Below are 8,212 nucleotides of genomic sequence, written 5' to 3' on the forward strand. Positions count from 1 at the left end.
TCGACCCTTTCAGTTTTTCTTGAACTCATATCCATCCCCTACTACATTTCAGTTATAGGAATTATCCCACCAAGTCTCTGTAAAACCTACTAAATCATATCCCTCTGTCTGCATTAGAAACTCAAGCTCTTCCTTCTTATTGCCCAAGCTTTGAGCATTGGTACACAGACACCTGAAGCCTCACACCTTCTGCTCCATTTGACCTGGAGTTCCCAGGTGGGCTTCTGCTTCACTGAAATTCCTATGTTGTTCATCTCCTTTCCCCTATGGTGTCAATATAAAGCCCTACTGATGACTCTCCCAAGGTTCCTGCCAAACACATTCTTTTCCAACCTTGTTAGGTGAAGTCCATTGTGTGCTAGTAAGCCGACTTCCAGAAAACCTAACCGTGGTCCCAGAATCCATATAGCTCATGCTGGCACCACTGACGCAGCCAGTGGTTCACCTCCATTATCTTCTTTTCCTGTCACACTCCTCTGCTTCTGTCAGGAAGGATCAAAGATAATACCATCCGTGCCCCCACTCCCTTCAGCTGGCTCCTGAGAACTTCACAGTGAGCCTACATGCATGTGAAGGTGTTCATAGCTGTGTCGTTTGTTCCCATGAGGACCATCATAAATGGTCAATAATCTGGAGGTTTGATCAGTTTTGGCTTCCAGTCTGCAATATCTTTAATCTTTGCCCCTGGCAAGCAAGAAGCCTCACATGATGTTCTGTATCCCTCAGCGGAGAGTAACCGAGGACCAACATTTTCATTTTCCTTACAATGCCATTTATTCATATCCCCACGCCCTCTTCACTCTGTCTTTCATGTCCTTGCAGTTCTTCCTTTCTCCCTCCTCCACCACATTCCCAATTTACTTTGGACTCTTCCCCCACTTCAAATAAAATTAAAGCTATCAGGAGACCTGACAATGGACTTTCCCAGACACTGTGGTGCATCCAGTATTTCAGCAGTGGAGTGGAACTTTCCTGCCTCTCCCCTTCCACTACTCCATGAAATACTGTTCCTGGGAGGCAGTGGATTCTGAGGAAAAACACAGAGGGGGTCTGCAGCGGAAAGGGAGAATCTTTGGAAACTGCCAACTTAGTCTGGATCAAGCCCATTGTGTGTTTCGGGAAATGCTCCCACCTTCAGTTGAATAACATGCCTGAAGGAAGCCAGAACAACAGCAAGGAAAGAGAAAACTAATCTCCTTCCCTTGCAACCCCCGCCCCCCCCAAGCATTGAGGCTGGCTTGAGTTAACACAGCAGGCCTTCTAGCTATAACACCCATCTGTCCATTATACACAAGTTACTAGGAGAAAAGCATGTTATGGTTTGTAAGTAACAATGTGCTTTTTCTGTTGGGGTGTTGGAAATTAGTATCTAATAACTTTGCCAATACCAAAGGGTTAAGAATATCCTAGAGTTTAAAAGCAACTGGTGGATTTCATAACGGCTAAGCTCTGAAAACTATCTTTCATGTCTCAATATGAATTGTTTATCCTTACTGCTACCAGCCCCTACATTCCAGCGGTATGCTTTCTTTACAGTCTGCCCTTCCCACTGAGATTCAAGGTGGATTAGAAAATTTAAAACAATGTAATAGAGATGGTATACTCTGGTAAATGGAACATAAACACCAGCTTCTCAGCAATAATTCTTATTAGAATTTGTACAAGCAGTGATTCATATGACTCATTACTAGTTAGTAAATGAAAGAGAAGCTGGTTGAAACTGGGTACAGTTATTTAAAGGAAGTATAAGCTGTTAAAGGAAGCATACACTTGCTAACATTTTCATGTGATTAAATTAGTGTGAATTTTAATTGGAGATTGCTCATGTGCACTATTTTGATTAAAACACCTTAAGTGAAAGCAAAGTATAATACAATAAAACAAAATAGTGCTTCTCACAGCTATTTTCTTACAAGTAAGGCAGTATGTATAGTATACTAACAGTATGTACATTTTCCCCCCCCCCCCCCCCCGTAAGGTAAATGAATTCTCAAATTGTGTTACAGGAAACTCTAGCATTCCTGAAATGGGACAAGCTTCCCTGAACTGCTTACACACCACTGAGCATTTTCCTCTATATTGCATAGGTGGTGGTGCTGGATTCTAAAGTTATGTGGGTTAACACAGTGAAATCGAATCATCCTGACCTCAGAAAATGAGCTGCAATCCTTCCTAGAAATCTCTGCAACATACTAGGCTTCCTCAATTGACAAGCTGATATGGAAGGAGTCCCCTGCCGATGGAAAACCTGAAAAACAATCACTGTTCTCACATGTGCTCCAACTGAGAAAACCTTTGCAGGTACAGCGGCTCCTGTGCACTCATGGAGCTCCACCCTCAAACCTTCCTTTTTTTGACCAGAGATTTCCTATTGAGTTAAATTGAGGGGGCAAGTCCTACAAAAGATGTGTCAATGAAATTGTCCCTCCACTGAACAGAGTGGAAGAGTCTGCAGATTTGTGTGTGTTTTGTAAAGTGCAGTCAAGTTGCAGCTGCCTTATAGCAACCCCAAGCAAGGGGCTTTCAAGGCATTTGAGAAGCAGGGGTGGTTTGCCATTGCCTTTCTCTGCCAAGGTTTCCTTAGTAGTCTCCCTTCCAAGTACTGACCCTGCCCAACTTCCAAGATCTGTTGAGATCCAGCTATACCATGCCACCTTCCCTCCCCTGCAGATGTCAGAGCTACAGTTTCATTTACTATTACCTTAGAGCCTTACAGGTAACCAGTAAAGAACAAATATATTTTGTGTTTCTCCAAGCACAGGACTCCACTGCCTATTCTACACCAACAGGGGCTATCTCATTTACTTCTACGTCAGAAAATGCTTGTTGCACACTTTCTGATGTACTTGTAGAACACTGCCCGAGTACACAGAGCTGTGTTCCTGAATCCTAGTGTACACATAACAAGTTCTGGATTAACACACTTTTTGTTCTAGCCCCCCACCCCCAGCATCCTGGCAAAGGAAAATTGTAGAATGCTGTGTGCAATAACATTAACAGAAGAAAAGAGCAAGAGTCCAGTAGCACCTTAAAGACTAGCAAAATTTGTGGCAGGGTGTGAAGAAGTGAGCAGTAACTCACGAAAACTCACACCCTGTCACATACTTTGTTAGTCTTTAAGATGCTCCTGAACTCTTGCTCTTTTCTGTTGCTACAGACAGACTAACACAGCTATCCATCTTGATCTATTGACATTAACAGAAGTTACAGTTTCTTCCCCACATATTCTAAATAATCACAGAATTAATAGACAATGAATGGGGCATTTTCCCTTTTTGTAGTTTACTGATGTCCATGACATTACTAGTAATCTCATTTTATTTTCTTTGAAGTTTTCCAATTCTACAGGTTACCAGGGAGAAAAAAAGCCTCACAATGGGGAAAAACATGGTGTATTCCACTCCCCCCCAATGGTCTCTTGCTCTGAAGTCTCATTCATAAATCCGTATCAGAATAGTTTCTCATTCATGTGTGTATTACTGATTAGTAATAGGACTCATCACATTATGCAACATGCCTGAATTATTTCTTGGAAAAGAAACACTACATAAGGAATATAACCAGTAAGATGGATCACGTCAAGAACCTGCAGCTAAATTTTGCAGGACAATTATATGATAGAGTTCCACAATCCAACCTGCTATTTATTTAGCCTGGTATGATTTCAACCTAATTTTAATAAACCATCAAAATATAAGTGAGCTGCTACTTGACGTCTGAGGAAGCTATCAAATACTGTACCAAAGAAACAGTTTATATAGCTGCAAGGGTCAGCTTGGCCACAAAAACTCAATGAATATCTTGTCAGCCATGTTTTCTAGAATGCTAGCATTAACAGCATTTTAACCCACAGCATATTCAGGCAGAGGACAATGGCTTGAAATGAAAGCTATCAGTTTTTGTTGCTGAGAGCCCCTTTCTTTGGAATTAGAAGACTAATAATAATAATGTGTTGAGCCTCGGTTCCACTTGTCTGAGTCTGGTTAAAACAGCACAGATTACAATCACTGCACAAGAAAAGACGACTTATTTACACTATCCTCCCTGTCCTGCCACCTTCTGGCTACAAGACTGTGTGGAAGCATCAAAGCCTAAGAATCCTGTAAGCAATAACACCTAGCCAGAGCCTGTATACTCAACTCAAGTTCCCCACTCACCACATCTGCACTTATTGCCTGTGTTATTGACACTCATCACTGTACACTGACAGACTTTGGTCATCCTTTTGTACAATGCTCAAATGATAGACTAGGACAAGTGAAAAAGTATTCCTTCCAAGCATATTTACATTTAGGTGTACACATTTCATTCATATTCAACACCTCTTGTACACTAATCTGATAGAATTCCCTTTCTCAGCTAGGTTCCTGCTGGTACTATCACATGTATACAAAGCATTGCCACGCCATACATGGAACTATAAATCTAATTTACATTAATGAGTGTGACCACAGAACCAGTCTGGGTGTGTGCCCGCATCAGTGCATCACAAGTATTCATGCAGCTTTGCAGAGCTGCTCTGATCCTTGGTTCTTTTACAGATCTGAATCCTTATTTGTCCTTTTACATCCATTGTGACTATAACAACAAGAAGTTGAAAGGTTATCAAGGGGTAATTAGATGCAGGTTCACACTTGCTTATTTATCCCTGGGTTAGTGGCAGTGCAATCCTAAACCTTCAGCATACTTAGATGGGGGGGGGGGGATTCTGTTTAGGATTGTACTGTGGGACACATCTAAAAGAGCTCCCCTTCCTCCAGTAGAAGTCGGCAGACATGCCAGAGATCACCCATTCAGCACCCAGTAGGAATCCATGCATGAGCGAAATCAATCTACTCCAAGGAAAATGAAACTGCCTACGTGTACTTCAGTACACGATCAGTCAGGACTAACCACCCCAGCCCAGAACAAAATCATGCCATCTTGACATCACAGTCCCCTCCCTCGTCCCTCCAGTTTACCCAAAGCGTGTAGCCGTCCTGCCTCCCTCCTTCTCCCACGTGCAACTGCGATCTCTTCCCCCACCTCAATTCCGAACCGGCCCACAGGCTTGCCCCCTGGCGGGAGCTTCCCTCTCCGGGCCGACCCTCCTGCCGGGCCAGCGTTCGTCTCCCCCTCAGGCTTTCGCCCCCCGGCTAGCTCTGCCACACTCACCGCCGCTGCCGGAAGGAAGCTAAGCCGGCGCGTGTGCCGAGAGGGACCTTGGCCTAGCGAAGCGCAGCCTCCACGTCAGGAGGGCCAGCGCCGCGGAGCCAATAGCGGGGCCCGGGAGCTGGTGCCCCTCTCCGACCCCTCCCCGTCTTTCCCTTCCCAGCTTGCGCACCTCGCTAACGCCGCCGCCGCTTCTGCCGCCGAGCATCCTCCTCATTCCCTATGCCCGAACGGCGCCTCCTCATTGGCCCGCGCCGAGTGGCGCGCGAGGGGCTGGCTCTGCTACGTTCTAAACGGCTGTAGCTGCGCGAGGTGGAGGGAAGGAAGCGCGCGCGAGCTGTACAAAGGTTACTATCGGTCAGGCGCCGCCCGGGGTCACGGGTGCGGGAGGAGGCTGTTTGTGCATGACGGAAGAGACCCGGGACAAGTGCTGGAGGGAGCAAATAGAACGGAAAAGGCTCAGAGTGCCGACAGACAAACAGGCCGGTAGATATCTTCTCTGTGCTTAAATAAACCACGCATCATCATTAACTTCCATTTGACTGTCTGATACATTGGTATTATTACGGCGCTTAATTGTTTTAAAAGCACATTAAACGGCTTATATATTACTCATTATGCAAATCAATATGACTGGCTGCTCACCCGCTGCCGTTTAGCTCCAAAATCTAACCAGGTTATTATTTATTACATAATAACATAATCCCCAAATGCTAAACCCGTCTGCATACTGCTGGAAGAACTTGAATGGAGCACATGAAACCAGATGTTGTTGACGTTTTTGTTCATTTAGAAGACACAATTCTCAATTAAGGGAGGGGATTTCGAACCCCCTCTATGCTCTGCTTTGTCACTTAGAATTATCATTAATGTTGCAGTACGAAGACCAATTTACAGTGTGATCCTAAAGAGAATTATATCCTTCTAAACCCATGGATGTATAACTCTTTGGGATTGCCCAGACAAAACGCATTCCTCAATGCATTTATGCAAAAGTAAAGCCCACTGTTTTAAATTAGAATTAGCTTCTAACAACAAACAGGGAGCCCAACAATGTTTACCTGAAAGTACGGTAAGTCCCATTGCTTTCAATGGAATTTGCTTTGTTTGAGAGTTGCATATATTTCTCACAGCCGGACTTTATAAACTGCAGGGTGACTGTGCAGGTCCCATGTCAGTTATGAACATCTAACAATATTGAACAAAGGTATGTAAATGAATAAATAATAATAATAATAAATAATAATAATAATAATAATAAATCTTCACAGTGCTCTGCAAGAAAGTCTCAGCAGATGGGGATCAACTACCTGAGTCTCATGTCCCACTCTGTTATAGAATAATGTGCAAATGGCCATGGAATATGCCACCTCCTTTGCAAATACTTTTTCTACCTTTTCTTGTTTTGCACTAACACCCCAAATAAGTTGCTGTCTGTGGATATGAATTTGTACTCACTGCTCAGCTACCCAGAGCAATTCCACATGGCAGGTTATTTGTCACAAGCCTTGCAGCAAACAGGTGAATTACAGGTGAACCTCCTTAAATGTGCCTGGAAGCCCAATTGGTCTGAATCCTTTCCAAGCACATATGCGTGGGTGCATAAAGATAAGCACCTGTAAGTTATATTTTACATGCTTCTGCTGAAAGCACAAGTATAGCAGCAGCAAGTGCAATCACCGTATGAGGCAGGAGCCAGTTTTAGTGGTCTCTAATGTGAATTTTTCAGGGATTTGCAGAGAACATCTATAACTGATTCCATTTTAAGTTCTTCACCCTTCAGAGACTTGCCTCTCTTTCATTCTGTGGTTTTTATACACTAAAGTAAGTATATGTGCTAGCACAGGATCTTAGTACTTTTATTGTATCGCACACCCTTATGGTAAATATGCCCAAGTTCTGTTTGTGGGTAAAACCTGTTCAGGATGGAAAGGCCTGTTGAACCTAGCCGGGACTGGTCATCCTCAAGTTCTTCAAAAAAGTGGTTGGAGATCCATAGGACATTTGGGACTGAAATACTAGAAAGCTTAGCACTGTGTTCTACTTATTAATTTATTAATAATGGCCTGTCTGATATTATATATTTCTACTTTTCACAATGTTGAGTTTACAACCCACGAACTACAACAGATATATAAAGCTGCAAACATATGGGGTATGACCATTTGTTCATCTAGCTCAGGGGTGTCAAACTCATTTGTTATGAGGGCCAGATCTGACATAAATGAGACCTTGTTGGGCCAGGCCATGTGTGTTATAAAATGAAATGCCATGTAGCGGAGATATCTCTCCCTTATAATAATTGAATAGCAACGTTCTATTTCGCAACATTCTAAATTTGGCCCCTTTAGTGTTAGGCCGGAAAAACTGCCACTCAGAAGACACTGGCTGGGTTGACTGGCTGCTTTGTGCAGTCCCGCCCAGCGTTCCAAGGCTATTTGCATATGGAAGCTGATTGGACTACACTCCATCCCACACCTCAAACTCACCCCCCCCCCGCAAGGCAGTTGGATTTTCAGTTGCATAACATACCTCATAGGGGAGAGGAGAATGATGTCAGCTGCCCTTTCCCTAGGCAGAGGCTGTGGGGTGGGGGGTTGTAAAACTTAAGACAGACAGGCAGATAAAGGTTGGCTGATGGTTGCCAGGAAAGGACATAGGGTTGCCAACTCCAGGTTGGAAACTTCCAGGATATTTTAGGGATGAAGCCTGCTGAGGGTGGGGTCTGAGGAGGAGGAGGAAGAGGGGGGCCTCAGAAAGATACAATGCCATACTGCCCACACTCCAGACAAGCTGTTGCCAGTCTCCAGGTGACAGCTGGAGAGAACTTAAAGCTCTGGTGCTAATTCAAATTGTTGCGATTTATCGACAGAGTAGTGTTCTGGAAAATCTTTAGGAATTGTTTGGTGCATTTACGATGGGGCTCCTGGGGAACTATTGATGCCAATCTTGGCCCAGCAGCCATCAAACCATTCTCTTCAACCCCCTCCTGTGCAGCTGACTTTCCCCTAGGGTTGCCAATCTCCAGGTGGGACCTGGAGATCTCCCACTGTTACAATTG

The 8,212-nt window shown here is 44.1% G+C and overlaps 1 protein-coding gene across 2 annotated transcripts in view; it reads right to left on the bottom strand.

Annotated features, from left to right (window-relative positions):
- ACSL3 (acyl-CoA synthetase long-chain family member 3) overlaps window positions 1-5,484 on the bottom strand; it is a 98,708-nt gene extending 93,224 nt beyond the window's left edge. For both annotated transcript variants that reach the window (XM_015417640.1, XM_015417639.1), the window contains exon 1: window positions 5,155-5,484. The gene's annotated coding sequence lies outside the window, so the exon portion shown is untranslated. The remainder of the gene's footprint in view (window positions 1-5,154) is intronic.
- Window positions 5,485-8,212: the final 2,728 nt, after the last annotated feature.

The sequence above is a fragment of the Gekko japonicus genome, unplaced genomic scaffold, assembly GCF_001447785.1.
Source record: "Gekko japonicus isolate JY-2015 unplaced genomic scaffold, Gekko_japonicus_V1.1 scaffold38, whole genome shotgun sequence".
In the NCBI taxonomy this organism is placed as follows: domain Eukaryota; kingdom Metazoa; phylum Chordata; class Lepidosauria; order Squamata; family Gekkonidae; genus Gekko; species Gekko japonicus.